An 18,117-nucleotide genomic window follows, 5' to 3' on the forward strand; every position below is an offset into this window, starting at 1 on the left:
CTAATATAAGAATGCTGATTCATAGTGGGGTTGGGAGGCAGAACATGGGAGGATTAGATGAACTCTAGATAGGGCAAAGGGGTGGGAGGGGAAGGGACTGGGCATGGGGGTAAAAAAATATGGTGAAATAAGATGGCCATCATTATCCTAAGTGCATGTATGAATACATGAATGGTCTGAATATACTTTGTATACAACCAGAGATATGAAAAATTGTGCTCTATATGTGTAATATAAACTGTAATGCATTCTGTTGTCATATAATACAAATTAGAATAAAAAATAATTTAAAAAAGGAAAAATGCCAAGAAATATAAGAAAATGCTCTGAAATGTTGGCAAGAGATTTTCCAGAAAAAAAAAAATTCTTTTTGATGCATATGAGTCTAGCTCAGGTTTTGTTTTGATTGTTGTTGTTTTGTTTGCTTTTGATTTATTTTGTGTAGGGAAAAGAAAAGGGATGGATCAAGAAGATACCTAGATATCAAACAAATATGAGATGCATGAGCATGTGCCATGAATACAAGTTCAGAGGAGGGAGGAGTTCCAAGGAGTCACAAAGTTTACAGACTAATATTGAGGATCAGTTTGGGAGCTGTTGAATTAAGCCATTCCTAATGTTGTAGGGACAAAGGAGGCAAGGCACCAAAGATAGCAGTTTTATTTGGCTGCAGCCAGGTTCAGAGGGACAGCCTTTGCTATAATCAATCAATCCCCTGAACCCCGAGTTCAGGGAGTTTCAGAGTTTTATACCCAGTGTGTAAGGGGAGGGGCTCAGAAGTTCACAGTCTCCAGAAGTTCACATAAAAAGCAGCTTTTTCTCTCACTGTTTTGTGCAAGTTAACCCTTCAAGGACAACACCTGAGAAGGGGAGAGCTTCTTCTCCCCTTTCTTTCCTTCCCCTGCCAGCTGTTACCATGGAGCCCAATTGCACTTAAAAATGTAGACATCCCTGTGCAGCCCAGCTCAAGGCCAGAGGCCTTGTTTGAACATTTCTTCAAAGTACTATACTTGATATGTTTCTGAAAAACTAGTAAGGGGGTGTCCAGCACCTGGAGTGCAGGTATCTTCTTGGCCAGTGGTCAAGTAAACAGGGTGACACGAAAATAGGAAGTTTACCTACATTGGACTCTTTTGCTGACAGTCCCAAAATCAGCCATGGTGAAAGAGGGCTTTTCTGTGGAGAAAGGGGTGCCCACTTCACTAACAGCAGAGACAACAGAATAGAAGAAATAGAAAACCAACCCAAAAAGGATTAACAGGTGAGTGTGCCAAGGGGGAAAAATAAGTAAATATTATATTTAGAGGAAGAAATCTAACTTCAAAATATAAGAAAATGACGAAAACTATATTGCTGTTTTCAAGAAACTTCTTCACCGTTCACTCTGTTTTTTCAATTTTCTTTCTTTCTTTTTCTTTTGTCAGTGTTAATAAGCTATTTCCATGGTATCTCATTCCTGCGCTTTCTCCTGAAAACATTGAAAAGATCTACAAACTGTCAAATTGCAGGTGAAACCAGATTAATCAGGTGTCAGCGAAGACAAAGATATCTTAAATTGCAAATATGAACCCTGGTAGAACCTTAGATGGCAAAGGAAGAAAACTAGTACTAAGGCATTTCAAACTCTCTGTTAGTCCCTGCTAGTATTGTGTCTAATTCAGCAGGGAAAAGGAGGAGGAAAAAAAAAAAAAACCCTTACCAGACAACTAATGAATTCTGCTGCCTGTCTGAACACCAGAGCTCACTTTACTCCTGCTGTGTTTCATAGGGCCCTTCAGGCAAAGCTGCACCCAGTCCTGATAGATGTTTCCTCCCCTCCCTGGAGTCTGCAGTGCAGTTGGTGGAGGCGCCATATTGGAAGGTACAAAACTCCAGAAAGGAGGAGTGACACACACAACAAATACCCTAGATGGGTTCATTCCACATCTTTAAGGCCCTGGGGCTCGGTATCCAGAGGACGACCTGGACAGCGGGGCCGGGGCGGGACCTGCGGGGAAGAGCGCCTGCGCAGCCACTGGAGCAATGGGGGCGGGGAAGGCAGCGGTTTCTGTCTCACCACAACCTGCCGCTTCCTCCTGAGCTGCCGGTTCCCTCGACCTCCTGGGTATTTTAAAAACTAACTGAACCTTGGTAAATCTCTTCCCACCCCTGCCCGCGATCTTACCTTATCTACATAAATCCGGAGCAGAGATCTTTTAGAACAGGCAGAAAAGCTGCTTTAAGGAGGGCTTGGTCAGGGTCAGTACCAACAGTTGTCCTTTCCTTTAGCTGTGATGAGTTCTGATGAGCATCTTCCCACAATCCCGGGGATTTTCCTTCTTCTCCAGCTCCCACCTCCCAGCAGACCCTTGGATATGGAGTATAAGCACGCCAAAAGTCAGAAGAGGTTTTCAAACTTCTCCTCAGGAAACGGAAACCACAGACTCAATTCAGTTACTAGATGGTCGCCAAGCTGGTATTCTGAGCACCTCTTGTGGAAGGTTTGGATATATTTGGCCTGATTTTCCAGAACTTCCAAAGCGTTCCTGAAGGAGAAATGTTACCAAGGAGAGCTTTTGCAAGTTTTCCAAGTGTGTTTAATTTTGCCTCTTTTGGAATATGATGATATTTACCTCCAGTTGGGAAGAACATATTTTTTCAGGTCTGGTTTTCTGAAAAGGTAGATGCAGTCACATAGGAGTGAGTTTGTTGCTTTTACGGTAGGTTCCATAGTTGAGAACTTTAATTTACAGGAAATGACAAAAGGTCTTGGCAATTAGTACACATGGAATGCAGGCAAGGAAATTATTTTCTAAACATCTGCTATATTCCACGCACAGTGTTCACTAGTTTATGTGGAGTAAATATTCCACAAATATTTCCTCCCAATTTAAAAGAGCTAGGGCCCTGAGAGATTTTGTAACTTGTTCAAAATTATAGAGCTAACAATTAACTGATTTTAAGTTTCAAACCCAAGCACTCCTTGAAGTCCTCTGGTTTGTGGTTGTATTCTCATGATTGTCACCAGTACCGTGATTCTTTTTAATGATTAAATCTCAGTTTATTCTGTCTTTGGTTCTTTGGAGAAGGGGGCACTACTGGGGATTGAACCCAGGGCTTCATGCAGGCCAGGCAAGTGCTCTACCACTGACTACATTCCCAGCCCCTAGATCTCAATTTATTCTGACGACAAGGTTACAGGACTGTTGCTTTTATCTGTAATTTAAAATAAACACAGGAGTTCTTAGACTGTGTTTCCTGAGGTTCCAGTCCTGAGCCAAGGATTTGAGATTAAGGGATTTGCTAAGAAGGTGATCCTACAAAGCAGAGTAGCAGAGAGGGAAAGAGAAGATGGGAAGAGAATAAAACCAAGGAACAGAGTCAGAAGGTCATTTTGTGAGCCCAGCCCCTTGAGCTAACTCTAGGAAACAGTATAAAATCTGCCTGGGAATCTGGCCTTTAGAATGGGGGCTTTTGCCTTCCATTTCCTTTCACATCTGAATGGGAATTGCTACTGGGAGCAATGACCCTCCAGCATTGCTGGTCTGACCCACATGTGGGTTGAAAGCAAATGCTCAGATAGGGTATCTCTGATGTTTGCTGTTAGATGCCATTGGAATGTGCAGAAAGCGTAAGTGACATGGGGAGATGGTTGGAACACCCACACCATCTGTGAAGACCCCTTTCTCTCTGCCCAGATCTCCTCATACTTCACAGAAAATCCACTTCTTTCCTTCAAGACTTCTTCAAATGTTTGGCTAGTCATAATTTTTTTAAATGTATCTACAATAGGAAAGTCTAAGTGATAGTCCTCATTATTGCCATTGATTTCATGTCATAATTGATATTCAAGATCTTTCCCTCTTCTACCCATTCTAGATTGTTTATACTTAGCCAGAAGTTCTTCTCATGCATTCATGAAGGACCAAAAAAAAAAAAAATTGATTCTATGTTCTAGTTAGGCTATGCTTGCTTCCAATACATTTGAACAGACCTCAGAAATAACACAAGACTCCCAATGAATCCTTGAGTACCAGACTGTTTCCATCTTGCACAATCTCCTCATTTAAATCATGGTCAGTTAAGTCTGCCAGTAAAACAACCTCATTCATTGCCTGCTGGTTAGTGTAATAGGAAGTTTACAACATGGCCACATGGCATCTATAGATTTAAATTTAGTGCAACTTTACTAAGACTCTTGGGAGAAATACTGCTTAACTCCACCCTGATAATCAGCTCTCTAGTCCAGTAGGAACTCAAGAAGTGTTTAGAGGATCAGAGATTCACAAATGAGTCCATGGGGGAACATTTCTACTTTAATCCCTTGGTTCCCAGGCCTATATATTTTATCCAGCATGCAAGAGCTGTTCGTTCATCAATTATATGCTGCACCATGAATGCCAATGAACAATCCCACAGTGTGTCTTAGCTACATCCCTAAGTGGATATTCCATTTTTCTATAAGCCTGACAGCTTCTCCATGATGTATCAGTACTAATGCATCCTTGGGCTATATTCACATTGTTATGCCTCTTTTCTGTAAGTCAGAAACTTGTTTAAGGTGATATGTAGCAGGGTCAGACACTATGAATCCTTCAATAGCTCCTGCCCATAATTCTCTAAGCAGGGAAGGCCAATGCATAATCACAATTCATATCAATTCCAGTAACAAAATTGCTGCCATCTCCAGGGTACAAAGGTCCTGGTGTGACCATCATGATATCTATATCTAATAGCTGGTTGATCTCACTGAAGAAATGGATTGTGTTGAAGAATCAGTGTCAATCTTTGTTGCCTTCAGGACAACATTAAATATTTGGTGAAATGAACTTTGTTGAGAGAGATCCCAGGCTGTAGGTAATTGCAAAGATTCCATTACAGCTATCATGTCTACTCTGTACAATCACTGGGTAAGTGAGGACAAACTTGGGTCAAATCTAAGGTAACCACCAGATGGGTCATTTTTTTTCTTTAAAGAATATACTGTCTGGTCACCATTGACCTAAGAAATAAGTAACTACATATTAACAAACCCACTCCTGTGCACTCACCTCTTTATTACTGATCATTCACTTGTGCTCCTTATTAGCCAAGAATAACCAGCGAAACCATTCACCACTGCTCAAGACTCTGTAGAGCCTTACTTCAGTTTACTCTCCTTTTGTACAAAATTGATGACCAGTTGAACTGCTTAACATCTGTTCATAGACAATAAATTTAAATGTAGGTGTCTTTGGGATCCATCTCTAGCTGCCAAAGCAACATATTTTCCATTTAGTTTCTATAAAAAGGAAAATCAAACACTAGAATTGGTAATGTCATACCCTGTGTGGAAGTTGTCACATGTGTTGAACTTCTTGTACACAGTTTCAAGTTTCTTTTTGTTCCATGTTTTATAATGTCTGTGGCTTTGTAGAGCTATCACTAGGGGCATTTTCTCCTGGAATGGTGTTTTATGTCTTCACTGCTTCAGTAATGTGGGGCCCAACAAAGATTCATCTGACAGTCTTACATATATGATCATTTTCTTCCCAGAATTGTAAGGGTATTGATATCCATGAGGATGGGAGCCAATAAAAATTTTTGTCCATATTATTTCCTGTAGGTTCCCCTCTGAGATGCCTTGCATACAATATTTCAGAGAGAACTCTTCAGGTGGATTTGCAGTTACTCACAGTGGTAACCAACTCAATAAATTAGTTTGTTATTAACCTTTGTTCCTTCCTTGCTTGACTTGCTGCTCCTCTACCCAGATCCCTTATATTTTTATCTGTTCATCACTTTTTTAAAAAGAAAATTCTTTTCATTCAGACCTTTCTCTCAGGCTTAGAACTGGGGGGATCCCAGGCTATGGCCAACAGTAATGGACATGCTAACAAGCAGCTCTATGTTTTGGAAATTTGGATTAGAAGTATGTAGGAACTTCAAATGACATTTATAAATGGGATCTATAGGGTTGGCCCAAGATGATTATACTTAGGCTCTCTTGTCAAGCTTTCTGGTGGGCTATTTTTAGTATGTAGCCAAGGTCATAAACACCTTGATGCAGCATATGTACTCAGACTCATAAACATGTTCTTGTGGGCATGGCCTCACTTATTTAATCTGTTAGCAATATGCCTTCTTATTTTCTGTTAGCAATATGCCTTCTTTTGGGCCAGCATATAAAAAGGCCTCTGGAATGACTGGGGTGAGGGAAGATATTGCTGCCTCCAAAAAAGTATGTCTACTATCACTACTGCACCTAGCATGTTGTTTCACCTGCCAAAATCCTGAATCTATTTTCAGTGTCTGAGACCATGAAGGACAGGCCCATGTCTCTAACTATCCTCAACCAGGCCACAGATTGTGAATGAGGTCACTGTGGACCTATAGACCAGTGCACTTATCATCTGAATACAACAGAGTATTTTCAGTGGAACCACTTGGAGCAGAAGTATCTCACAGCCAAACTTGACCCAAATTTCTGACCAAAATACTGATTAAATCACTGTGCTAAAATATTTTTTGTAAGTCATCAATCTTTCGAATAAATTTTAAGCAGCAATGCACCACTACTTAAACACTGGTAGTTATAATTTACCTTGATTATAATGAGGAACCATAGTTACTTCTTCACAGGAGAGGTATAAGGATTTTTTTGGGATACAGGGCAGGAAATGGCTTTTCTGTGGTCCATGTTGAATTGACAGAACCAGCAACCACTGTTCAAAATCAATGTCACTGAGAATTCAGACTTCTTAAGGTGATGATTTGGTTCACCTCACAAAGAACATAGAACATCTGAAGTGTCCCTGAGAATAAGGAAACCTACTAACCAGTACTATAATCTGAGTATATGTGTCACTCCAAAATTCAGATGTCCCCAAGGTGACAGTATTAGAGGTGGAAGCTTTGGATAAATAATCAAATCATGAATGTTCTGCCCTCATGAATTGTGTTTGTTATTACAACAGATGTCAAAAGGATACAAACAAATCATTTTACCATTCCCCCATGTCAGGACACAGCAGCTAGGGGCAATGTTGGATGCAGAAAGTGAGCCCTGAGCAGCAACTCAATCTTAGACTCTCCAGGGTCCAGAATTGAGGGAAATAAATTTCTATTATTTATAACGTACCAAGTCTATGGTGTTGTTAGAGCAACTGGAATGGACCAAGGCAAGTGGGAAGAGAGGCAGATGAAGAATATCAGTTATGGTTTTAAAAGCAGCCACTGTAAACAGGAAGTTAGTTTTCCACTAATTGTTCTTTAATAAATCCTTGCAGAGTTTCCTGGTGACAGTGAATTTTTACACCTTAGATATGAGGTGTCCTCCAAAGGTCTTGTGTTAATACATAAGATGAAATGATTATATTATGAGAGCTGTAAAATAATCAATAAATTAATTTATTCAATGGATTAATATTTGAAAGGACTTCTGTACTGGGGCGTAATTCAAGGCAGGCATGGCTGGTAGAGGTGGGTCACTGAGGTCATTTCTTTGAAGTATATGTTTTGCTTACTCTCGCTCCCTCTTTCTGTCTCTGTCTCTCTCCACCATCACTACCACATCTCTCTCTCTCCTTCTTGGCTACCATGAATTAAGCAGTTACCTTTACTTTCCACTGTACTCTTCTTTCATGATGTTCCACCTCATCTTGGGCCTAAAGATATGAAGCTGGCCATCAGTGGACTGAACCTCTTAAACCAGAATCTCAAAAAAAAAAGTCAACTTTCCCCCTCCTCTAAGTTGTTCTGGTCAGGTGTTTTGGTCTCATAAATGACCATAACCCATATGGATACACTTTTTGAAAAAACTCTATCATGGACTGGTTCTACTGGATAAGAGAGAGACTAAATTTTATTCCTTATAGTCCAACTTATACTCCAGATTATGTTACTGCATCCAGTTCTACCTGGGCTGGAACAAGCTTTATGCTGGTGAGCACTCTGCTTCAGGCCTATGCCTATGCTATTTTTCCTGCCCTAAGACTTCTCTTATGCTCAGACTGGATCTCTCATTAGAACACACTTAAAATCATTCCTACAAACTAGAAGATAAGCCTGTAGGAACAGTCTTCATCCCAAAGGGATGGAAGTTGATGAATAAATGCTTTTCTTTCTTGACTTCTTGGGGTCAGAGTTCTGAAATGCTTTTGTACCATTCCTCAAAATATTCCAGTGGAAATGAATGGCTCTAACACAGCTGCCTACGTCTTTTTTTTGTGCACCTCTTGCTACCATGGGTCCTAGATGCTGTATGTGGAGATATAGGTTCTGTTTGCCTGGTGAGGTTTTGATCTTGTTTTGATCCCATCCCTTTTTTCTATGCCTCAATTCCTCCCTTTTAGAATGGAAAGGTTGACTCTGTGCCTTTAATTATTAGATATATGTAACATGATTTTGGTTTTTATAGATTGTCATAGCCAATAATTTCCCAGAAGTGTCAAAAGAGACTTTGGATGTGGATATTTGGGCAATCTGAAACTGTTAAGAAAATGATACTATTAGTAATGGACTGAATGCATTTTACATTGTGAGATGGACATGAACTTTTGAGAATCAGGAACAGAATATTATGGTTTGGATATGAGGTATACTCCAAAGGGTCCTGTGTTAATGCAGGAATTATCAGAGGCAAATGATTATAGATCATGAGAACTGTAAAGTAATCCAGGGAGGCTGGCTCCTGACATCCCTTGATTCTGTTCCCAAGAAGCCATTTTACTCATCCCCAAGATTCAGACAGAAAGAGGGGAAAGAGGAATTTGTTGAGTGCAGACTCAAATTCTGTGACACAAATGTACAAATAATCTATATTTACTCTCTTTGCCCATACCAGCTTGCAGTTTAGTTAGAAAAAATATAACCTCTATCTAGGTTGCCACGAACTCCTCATGTAAAATATAATCACAGAATATTTAAAGGCAAACATTTAGTATAACTCTGAGATATTTGCATCCTTATCTGATAGAGAATTTTTTTAATCCTGAAATTAAACTTGGCAATTTCTGGAGATGAATCCAAGCTGGGCTAAGTACAGTGGCCTTATAGTTACTGAGACAGAGAGGGACATACCTAGTAGACATGCACATTGTTGCAAGCCTAAATAGCAACAGTCCTTTCTCTAATAATGGGATCTAAAATGTCAGTGTATTTTTGTCTGTCTCTCTTTCTCTCTCTCTTATATATTTTGTTTGTTTTCATTTTGTTCATGCAGGTATGAAGACATGACTCTAGAAAAGAAGATACTCAGGCTTATTTGTTCTTTCTGACCATAAGGAAGATTTAGGATCATTATTTGATAACAGGAGAAAAAAAGCAAATTTGGCATCATTCTTCTGGCTCCATGATTTCAAGCTGTTGCAAGAAAGAACATCTCTTAAAATGATATTCGGTAAGCCTCATAAAAGTTAAAATATTGATTAAGGAAAGCTTGTTGAAATAGTTTCCTAAACTGATAGTTTAATGAGACTTTATTTAACTGAAATAAAGTTCTTCTCTGTTCCATTAGTTGAACCCCCGAAATAAATGTAGTATCTTCTTTAGAAACAGTTTTGCTTTAATTTGTGGTTTTCTTTGTTTGTTTGTTGTTGTTTTTACATGTACTCAATTTGGGGTCTGGAGAATATGCTCAGACAGGAATAGTATCACTGTTTTTGATATCCATGTGAGATAGCTATGCAGAATCTGCTAAAACTGAAATGTCACAGCCATATTGAGACTGACTTTCTAGCACACTAGACCTTACATAAAGATCAATGTCTTTGCAGAACGTCACTGGTGAAAGTTCAGGCTTGTGGTACTTTCAAGGTAGCTATCCATAAAAACCAAACTCAAATCCAGCTGAAGTATGATGACACTGAACCCATGCTTGCCCCAAACATCTTAATACAAAAGAGGTATTTCTATTTCCAACACAAATATTATCATACAATTCTCAACTATTTCTTCAGCAATGAATGATTTAAAAGATTGTGAGAGACATTGGAAAATGAAGTTAAAACTATTGATTTTAAAGAGCTAAAGCAAGCAACATATATAGAATTATATATTATGATGAATTATATATGTATGATGTTTAAGGATTCTAGCAGAAAGGTGATCAATATACATGAACAGATGTGGATTTGCAGCAGGAAAGTGGAAATTGTTAACAGTCAGATGGAAACTCTGTAAACCACAAATCACAATATTAGTGATGAAGAATTCTTCAGTGGGATCAACAAAATACTACACATGAGCATAACAGAGAGAAGAATCAGAGCCCTTTTAAAAGGTCAATAGAAATTAACTAAACAGCAGCACAGCAGCACAAAGAGATTCATGAGTACAATCAATGATAGCTGAGTTCCCAGTAGCTTGGGGCATCCCCAAAACCAATGTCAAAGAGTTTACTGTAAATATGATTGGGATTCCAAAAGACAAAATGGAAAGGGAAGAGAACATGGCTGAGAGCTTTCTGAAACTACTCGAAGACAACCAACCACAGGACCGCAAGTTCAGAGAATCCGAGTAGAATAAATGCAAGGAAAACACAGTCATGCACATCATAGGCAACATAATAAAACCTAATATAAAGTAAGCATTTTGGAGGCAACTAGAGAAAATGTTACATATGGGGAATTAAAAATAAAAATAGGAGCAGTTATTTATGGAAACTCTACAAGTGAGATAGAGTAGAAAAATATCTCTAAGATATTGAATAGGAAATGGCAATTCCAAATTCTTATCTAGTGAAAACGTTTGTAAATAAATATAAATACAGAGTTTTTTAAATTTTTATTTTATTTTTTTATTAGAGCTTAATGGTTCCACATAGTTTCTGGGTTCATCCTGATAAACATGAATGAAAATCCATTTCAGTTCATGGTCTCCATCTCCCCTCACACTTCCCCTCCTCTCTCTTTCTCTATTCTACTAGTCTTCCTTTTACTTGTCTATTAATTGTAAATACAGAGTTTTACAAATTATAAAGACAATGAAAACAAATATTAATGGATTCAATGTAATCCAAGAAAACATATGATTTTTTTCTGGGAGGTACAGAATAATCCAAAAATTTATATAGAAATGCAAATGTTTAAGTACAGCCAAGAAATTTTTGATGAACATTGTAGAAAGCCTGAGCCCAGTAGAAATAAGACATAATTCTTATGATTCTTTAGTTTGCAATACATCATTATATTTGTGCGTGAGTGGTCAACAGGCCCTAAGAATTGAGAGAGTTGCAAAATACACAGTCATATATTGTTATCAAACTTACAATTTCTTCATGAGTTTGGAGACAAAGACTATCTTCTGTTTAAATTGTTTTGGGAAAATAGGTCATCCTTTTTCAGAAAAATACTTTGAACCCATAATTCACACTACATAGATCTTAAATTTTTGCAGAAATTTATAGAGATACATATGAAAGGTCAAATGACACACATTTAGAAAAATAAATAGATAAGGAGCACCGTGTTGATAGATGTGAAGATACACACAGGCAATAACACATACATCCCTCCTACCATAAAGTAAAATGTTGTTGACTACAGTCAAAAATTCTTTTCAAAAAAATTCCATAAAAGGTGTTAAAGGAAATCACAGAATGAGAAATGACATTGACAAATCATATAACACATAGGAAACTCATATCCTTTATATTTAAGGAACACCTAAAAATCAAGAAAAAGACAGAATATGATAGAAAAAGACATCACAAAACATGAAAAAGAACTAGTGTACAAACTAGTGAAGAAGTGTTGCACCTAATTTATTTGAGAAAAATGCAAATTAATGTCTCAATAAGATACAACACATTACCATATACAGTACAGCCACTGTACTTCAAAATGTGAGCAGTTTTGGTGTGGAAACCATCATATTATGCAAGAAAGACTCTGAACTCATGGCAAACCTAATGTAGAAGGACAAGATTCACTTCCTCTAACCTAGGAAGTCCATTCCTAGGGATGTTACACAAGGGAATTGTGCATGTATACATACACACACACACACATACATATTTTAAAATCAACTGAATAATATTTCAGAAAAGATAAACCTGAGAATTTTTATATTTATCAATAATATAATAAACAAAGGGATTTTATTATATACAATATATACATTTCCAACTACACAATGAAGTAGAAAAATCTTATTGATATCTTTTTGGAAATGAAGCAAGTACAAAAGAAGACATGCAATAAAATCTGATTTATCTAGAAAGAAGATCAAACTAAGTTACGTTATTTCAGACATCATTTGTATATGATACAATCCATGAGGAATTCAAAAGTTGTGACACTGGTTGTCTCTAGTAGGGTAGTTAGAGGTTGAAATACACTCCTTTGGGGTTTTAGCAATGCTCAATTTATGTTTCTGGGGTGTGAATTTTGTAATTTATATGCTTTATATTCGATGTACTCCTCTGAATGTGTCATATTTCATAATTTTGAAAAACAGAGAAGGGGATATAATTCATCAGAATCTTGCTTTGAAAAGGATCAAGGGATTGTGTTATAACTGATTGAGATATAGGATCAAGAGAAGTTTCAAGATACTTTTGACTCATAGAAAGGCCCTCTCCTATAGGTTCATAAAGAATATAACCTTGGTTTTCTTAAATACAGTTTATATTGTTACACTTTAAACTGTTTTGTTGTTGTTGTTTCAGTGTAGAATGTAAGATCTGGTTCTGATTTGGTCTTTTTCTAAGTTTGCCATGCAGTTGTCTCTTTCTATTTAGAAGTCCACCTTACTCTCCATACTTCCTATAGAGTTTATTTTGAACTTTCTATTCTGTTCCATTGGTGATCTAAACATTCAAGAGTCATTACCACATTTTTAACCTTTATTTTTAACAATGTATCTTCTTTTTTGTGTTGAGTACTTTTAGGTTGTTTTCACACTGTGCTTTTGGTTTTCATTCTTTCAGTAATTCTCTCTAAATTTTAACATATTACTTACTATTGTTTTATTAAGCACGACAAGAAAGACAATATCAAAATGGTTATTAATGTGGGGTCCAGATTCAAAAGGCTCCTGTGGTATTGCCTTGAGATGACATAATTATCTTCAGTGCCTTAAATTTAGTAACTTTAATAATAGTCCCACTAATAAACATAAAAATGTTTTAAGTAATGATAATTACAATAAAGCAATACTTCATGTTCATAGGATTTTGTGAGCAATAGATGTGTTATTACAGGGAACACAACTGGCACATGGTGAATCCTGAAAAAATATTAGCTGCTATTACTAACTACTTAGAATGCTAAGGAATAAAGAAGTTGTACATGTTTACTATTGCTGTTGTAACAAATGACCACCAACTAAGTGACTCAAAACAATAAGAGTGAAATCTGAGTTTTTAAAAAACATTTCAGTAATAATAAATTAAAATGCTCAGAGAAAATGGCACATGTGGCATATAAGCTTCTATTATATGACAACATAGAACTTGAGAAATGTTGGAAATAAACATTTACTCAGGACGCTCAGTAAAATTATCTCTTAAATTATGCTAGAAAGGGCTGGTGTTGTAGCTCAGTGGTAGAGCACTTGCCTAGCACTTGTGAGACCCTGAGTTCGATCCTTAGCAACACATTAAGATAAATAAATAAAATAAAAGTACTTGGGGCTGGGGATGTGGCTCAAGCGGTAGCTCGCTCACCTGGCATGCGTGGAGCCCGAGTTCGATCCTCAGCACCACATACAAACAAAGATGTTGGGTCCACCGAAAACTAAGAAATAAATATTAAAACAATTCTCTCTCTCTAAAAAAAGTACTGTATCCATCTACAACTACAAAAGATAAAAATAAATATGTTACAAAAAAAAAGAAAGAAAGGAAGGAAGAAACAATAAGAGCAAGGGCTGGGGTTGTGGCTTAATGGTAGGGCCCTTGCCTTGCATGGGTGATGCACTGGGTTAGATCCTTAGCACCACATAAAAATAAATAAATAAAGGTATCATATCCATCTACAACTAAAATATTTTTAAAAATACAAGCTTATACCCTATAATTCTGGAAATCAGAAGTCTGCAAGGCTAATCTCAGGCATTAGTGGGTTTGTGATTCAAATGAAAACTCCAGGAGACAATCTATTTCCTCACTTTTCATTATACTTAAATAATTTAATCATTTAATTTCATAATAATAAGATCAATGGGGTCAGAAATACATAGTCTAGTTCTTAGTAGTTCTAAAAACTCTCCCTGTTCATCTTTCAGTGCATTTTCTTGTCATTTTGTATCCAATGACACAGTTCTGTTCTAGGTGACAGAGTGTGTGGGGACACATGGGAGCCAAGGAACCTAGTGGGAAAGAAAGTTTGTGGACCACTGGTGGAAGCAACGTGCTCCTCTAGAATTTTGTAAGGGGAGACCCCTTATTTGGTGGGGAGATATTAGAGAAGTGTTAGTGAGCTAGATGTCAGATTATTTGTAGTGTGGTCTAGACTAACAGTATAAATGGTGGGAACTTTGGATAAGTAGATTAATTATGCCATGACCCAGGTTTAAAAGTGTGTTGAAGATAAGTAGTAATGATATAGAAAGTTGTTCTTTCCGACTATGCCATTTCCTCAGGTGTAAAATGTATGTTATTTTCTGTTTTGTGGTCTGCATAGCTCACAAAGGTTCCTATAGAGTATTGCTAAACAAATGCTCAGCCAGTGTGCTGGTACCTTGTGGAGTTGAGGTCAAGTCCAGAAACATAGCTGAGCAGAACTTTGCTATACAAGAAGTTTAGAGAAATGAAACTCTCAAAGAACAGAAGAAAAAGTACAGATATTAACACTAATGTGCTTTTCTTCTGAATATAAATAAAACACATTTTGAGCAACTAAAAAATAAATGATGTACTTCTATTATCTCCCCACTGGAAATTCTTTACATAATTAAGTAGTTATAAGATATAAAGAAATGTAACTTTGTGGAGTATTCCTACAATTTTTAAAATTTTTATTGGAGTTAAACAAAACAAATAGAAAGGCATAGCAAAGTGTATTTTAATTCTAGTTTTAAAGAAATTCCTAATCTCCTGATGAAAATTTAAAAGCTTTCCCCATAGAATTTTAAATACTGTGAAACATTTTTAAAAAGAGTTAAAACCATAATAGATTTATGGCTTAAAAATATTTTATAGTTAAAACTACATACTAACAGATACATTCATTTTATCAATATTTTTAAATAATCAACAGGCTCTCACAAAAGACTGCAAAAGTTATGATGATTTAACTTTCACATATAGAAAGTATAAAACTAAATGAGCATCATCAGAATTTTGGCACATTACACATTACTTATGCCTATTATTTATGAGGTCTAAAGGATTTTAAATAATACATAAATATTAAGACCAATGTTTTCTATTATAAAATTCTCTGAGTATGAACTAACTCAGGTGAGAATGAATGCAAAGAAAAAGGCTTTCTCTTTAGCCCTTAAGCACATGATATAATTTTACAGTAGTATTTCGTGTCATCCTCTAGAGATGTCCATCTCATCATAACATTATTTGCTTTAAGCTTGGAATTTCTCCATGCAGAGGTCAACTGACAATGCTGATGATTTGCACCATTGCTCATAGAAGGGAAGCCTTCACCCAGTTGAGAAGGGCACATTGTTTTAACTTTACCACTGGGGCCTCCTTTTGATGGCATCTAGCACTGGGCCAGCAGCAAGAGTGATGCTGAACAGAGGCCAAAACCTAGAACAATTTCCATTTGACTGTGGTTAACAACACCTAGGTAACTTGCCATACCTAGAGACAAACTGAAAGATTAGGCAAAAGGCTTTGGGATTGTTCAAATGTTCATTGTCCCACATTTTCTAGTTTCTCATCTTCAGTGAAAAGAAATAGGAAGAGGAAGCTCTGATGTTTTCAGTACGTTAGAGTATGATACATGAATCACTAGCACGGTGGAGATGCTGGATCTGATCATGAAACCTGGTGATTTGAGCTTCAGGGATCATGTCACCCCTTTCCTGAGAAGTAATAAATAAAAACAATAAAACTTAGCAAAAAGCAAGCTCAGCTTCATTCTGATTGCCTACACCACTGACTTGTCCTTACTACCTTTAATACACATAAACAATAGACATTTCCATATTTTTCTTTTCCACTCAGGTAGGTCCATGCTACTTCTATAGTTAGTCACATTCCTCTTTCTCTAGTTCCAGAAACATCCAGTCCCTGAAATGTTGGGGTCTGTAGAATTCCATCCCAAGGCTCACTTTTCACCTATGCTACCTAGTTTCCTTGATTAATCTTAGTCACAACTTGACTTCAGTCCTCTTTCCCAATCCTCTTTTCCATTTTTAGGAAAATATTAACGGTGTTTGTAAGAGAAGAAACTGACACAAAAACAGAATATCTAGGTGATGTGCAGTCAGGCGAGGTGTCTGAGCCTTAGATGAGGAAAATGGTTCAGGTCACCAAACTTTGGAGGGAGAAGTACAAGAAAAGAATGAGGGGATCAAATACCAGAGTTTGCCCATAATGCCTTTTGAAAAACCAGCCTGTATCTCAGAGCAAAGCCTGTCCAAGAAAGGGACATGGCCTTTATCCTTGGAAAAACCCACAGAGCACTCCTAAGCAGATTCCCACCCTGCTAAGTTGTTTATGGACAAATAACAGGAGAGATCGGCTGTGCCAGGTGTCCCTGACTCAGTAAGGCTAGGTGGGGATCCATAGCAGCCCCCTAGCATCCACCAATCAGCATGAGACAGGGAAATACCTGGGATGCCAGATGACCCTCCCAGTAGTTTATGGTGGTTGATAACATGTTGGGAAACCATGTAGTTCAGCACGTATACCCCTCATGGCTTAAACCAATCAGTTCAAATGAATACCCCTTTTGTACTGACCAATCACCCCTACCCAACTTGTTCCCGCCAGTGAACGTGCTAATCATGTTTTAGAGTTGTTTTTTTTATTTTCCCAAGGTGTGTGATGATTTGCTAAGAGATGCTATGATGTATGTGAAGTCCCTGCCTTCTCCAAAAAATGTATAAAACTGCTGCAAACCCTGGGCTTGGGGCCTCTCAGCGTCACCAGTTGCTGTGTATGCGCACGGAGGACTGAGCTGGCTCGCAATAAACACCTCTTTTCTGCTTACATCGATCTTGGGTCTTTGGGGGTCCCAAATTGGAGCATAACACTTTCAGAAAAGAGCTACAATCCCGAAAATACCCTGGGGTAGTTACTGAAAAACTGGTACCCACAGGTTTCATGGTAAGCCAGGGAAAATGTTGGGATGTTGTCTATCTTATGAGGTGTTCCCACAGGAATTTGCCAAAGAATCTAGGGAGCAGCAACACTGAGGATACCACTAATGGGAAAGGCAGCTTCAATGCCTCACAAGGGTGTGAGATACTCACATTTAGTTATCTCCTTGGGGCATCGCTAACCTCATATAAAACTGGGGACACAACAGTTCTGCTTCACAGTAAATAGATTAGATGAGAGAATGCATGCAGAGGGCTTTTTACAGTGCTTGGGAGAGAAGAACTCCTGCTTATTGAGTGATGATAAACTACAGGACTTGGTGAAACAAGCACTGTGAGTTCAAGGCCATAAGAACCAGAGATGACCGAGGCAAGGACAACAGCAAAGACAAAATGCAAGATGAAATTGATGTAACAGGTATAAACAGGGCAAAGGATTTTCCAGAGCTATTAACAAATTAACAGAAAAAGCTAATCACTGTGGGACAGAAATGCCTTGCTATAGATTTAATAATTTATATTCTTATTCTACTCCACTCACCATTCTAAATCCAAATATTAATGAACTTGCTTATCACAATAACTTCACAAATATGTCTAACCCCCATTTCTATTCTATGCAAGAGGAAAACAGGCACAGAGGACATAGATAACTTGCTTACACCATGTATTTGGTAATAGTGGAGCTTGGATGCACATTCAGCAGTCTGATTCCACAGTTCCTGCCCCGAACCACCCTAGTATTCTTCATCTCCCCTCACTGTTTCATGCTCTCATCCTTATAGAGAAAGGACAGAAACACAACCCTAGGCTGAAACAACTGATTCAATACCTGGAGCTGACGTGCCACATTCCTGTGTTGCTGTTCCAAAATGTCTGCTATTTGTATTTCCATTTGTCTTATTTGCTGCTGATGGAGTCTCTCTT

General features: G+C 37.7%; 1 protein-coding gene across 1 annotated transcript in view; it reads right to left on the minus strand.

The window, feature by feature from the left end:
• The window catches only part of LOC113176958 (guanylate-binding protein 5-like), a 37,937-nt gene that overhangs the window by 12,614 nt on the left and 7,206 nt on the right, over positions 1-18,117 (minus strand).

Source organism: Urocitellus parryii, chromosome 11 (genome assembly GCF_045843805.1).
Source record: "Urocitellus parryii isolate mUroPar1 chromosome 11, mUroPar1.hap1, whole genome shotgun sequence".
Lineage (NCBI taxonomy): Eukaryota > Metazoa > Chordata > Mammalia > Rodentia > Sciuridae > Urocitellus > Urocitellus parryii.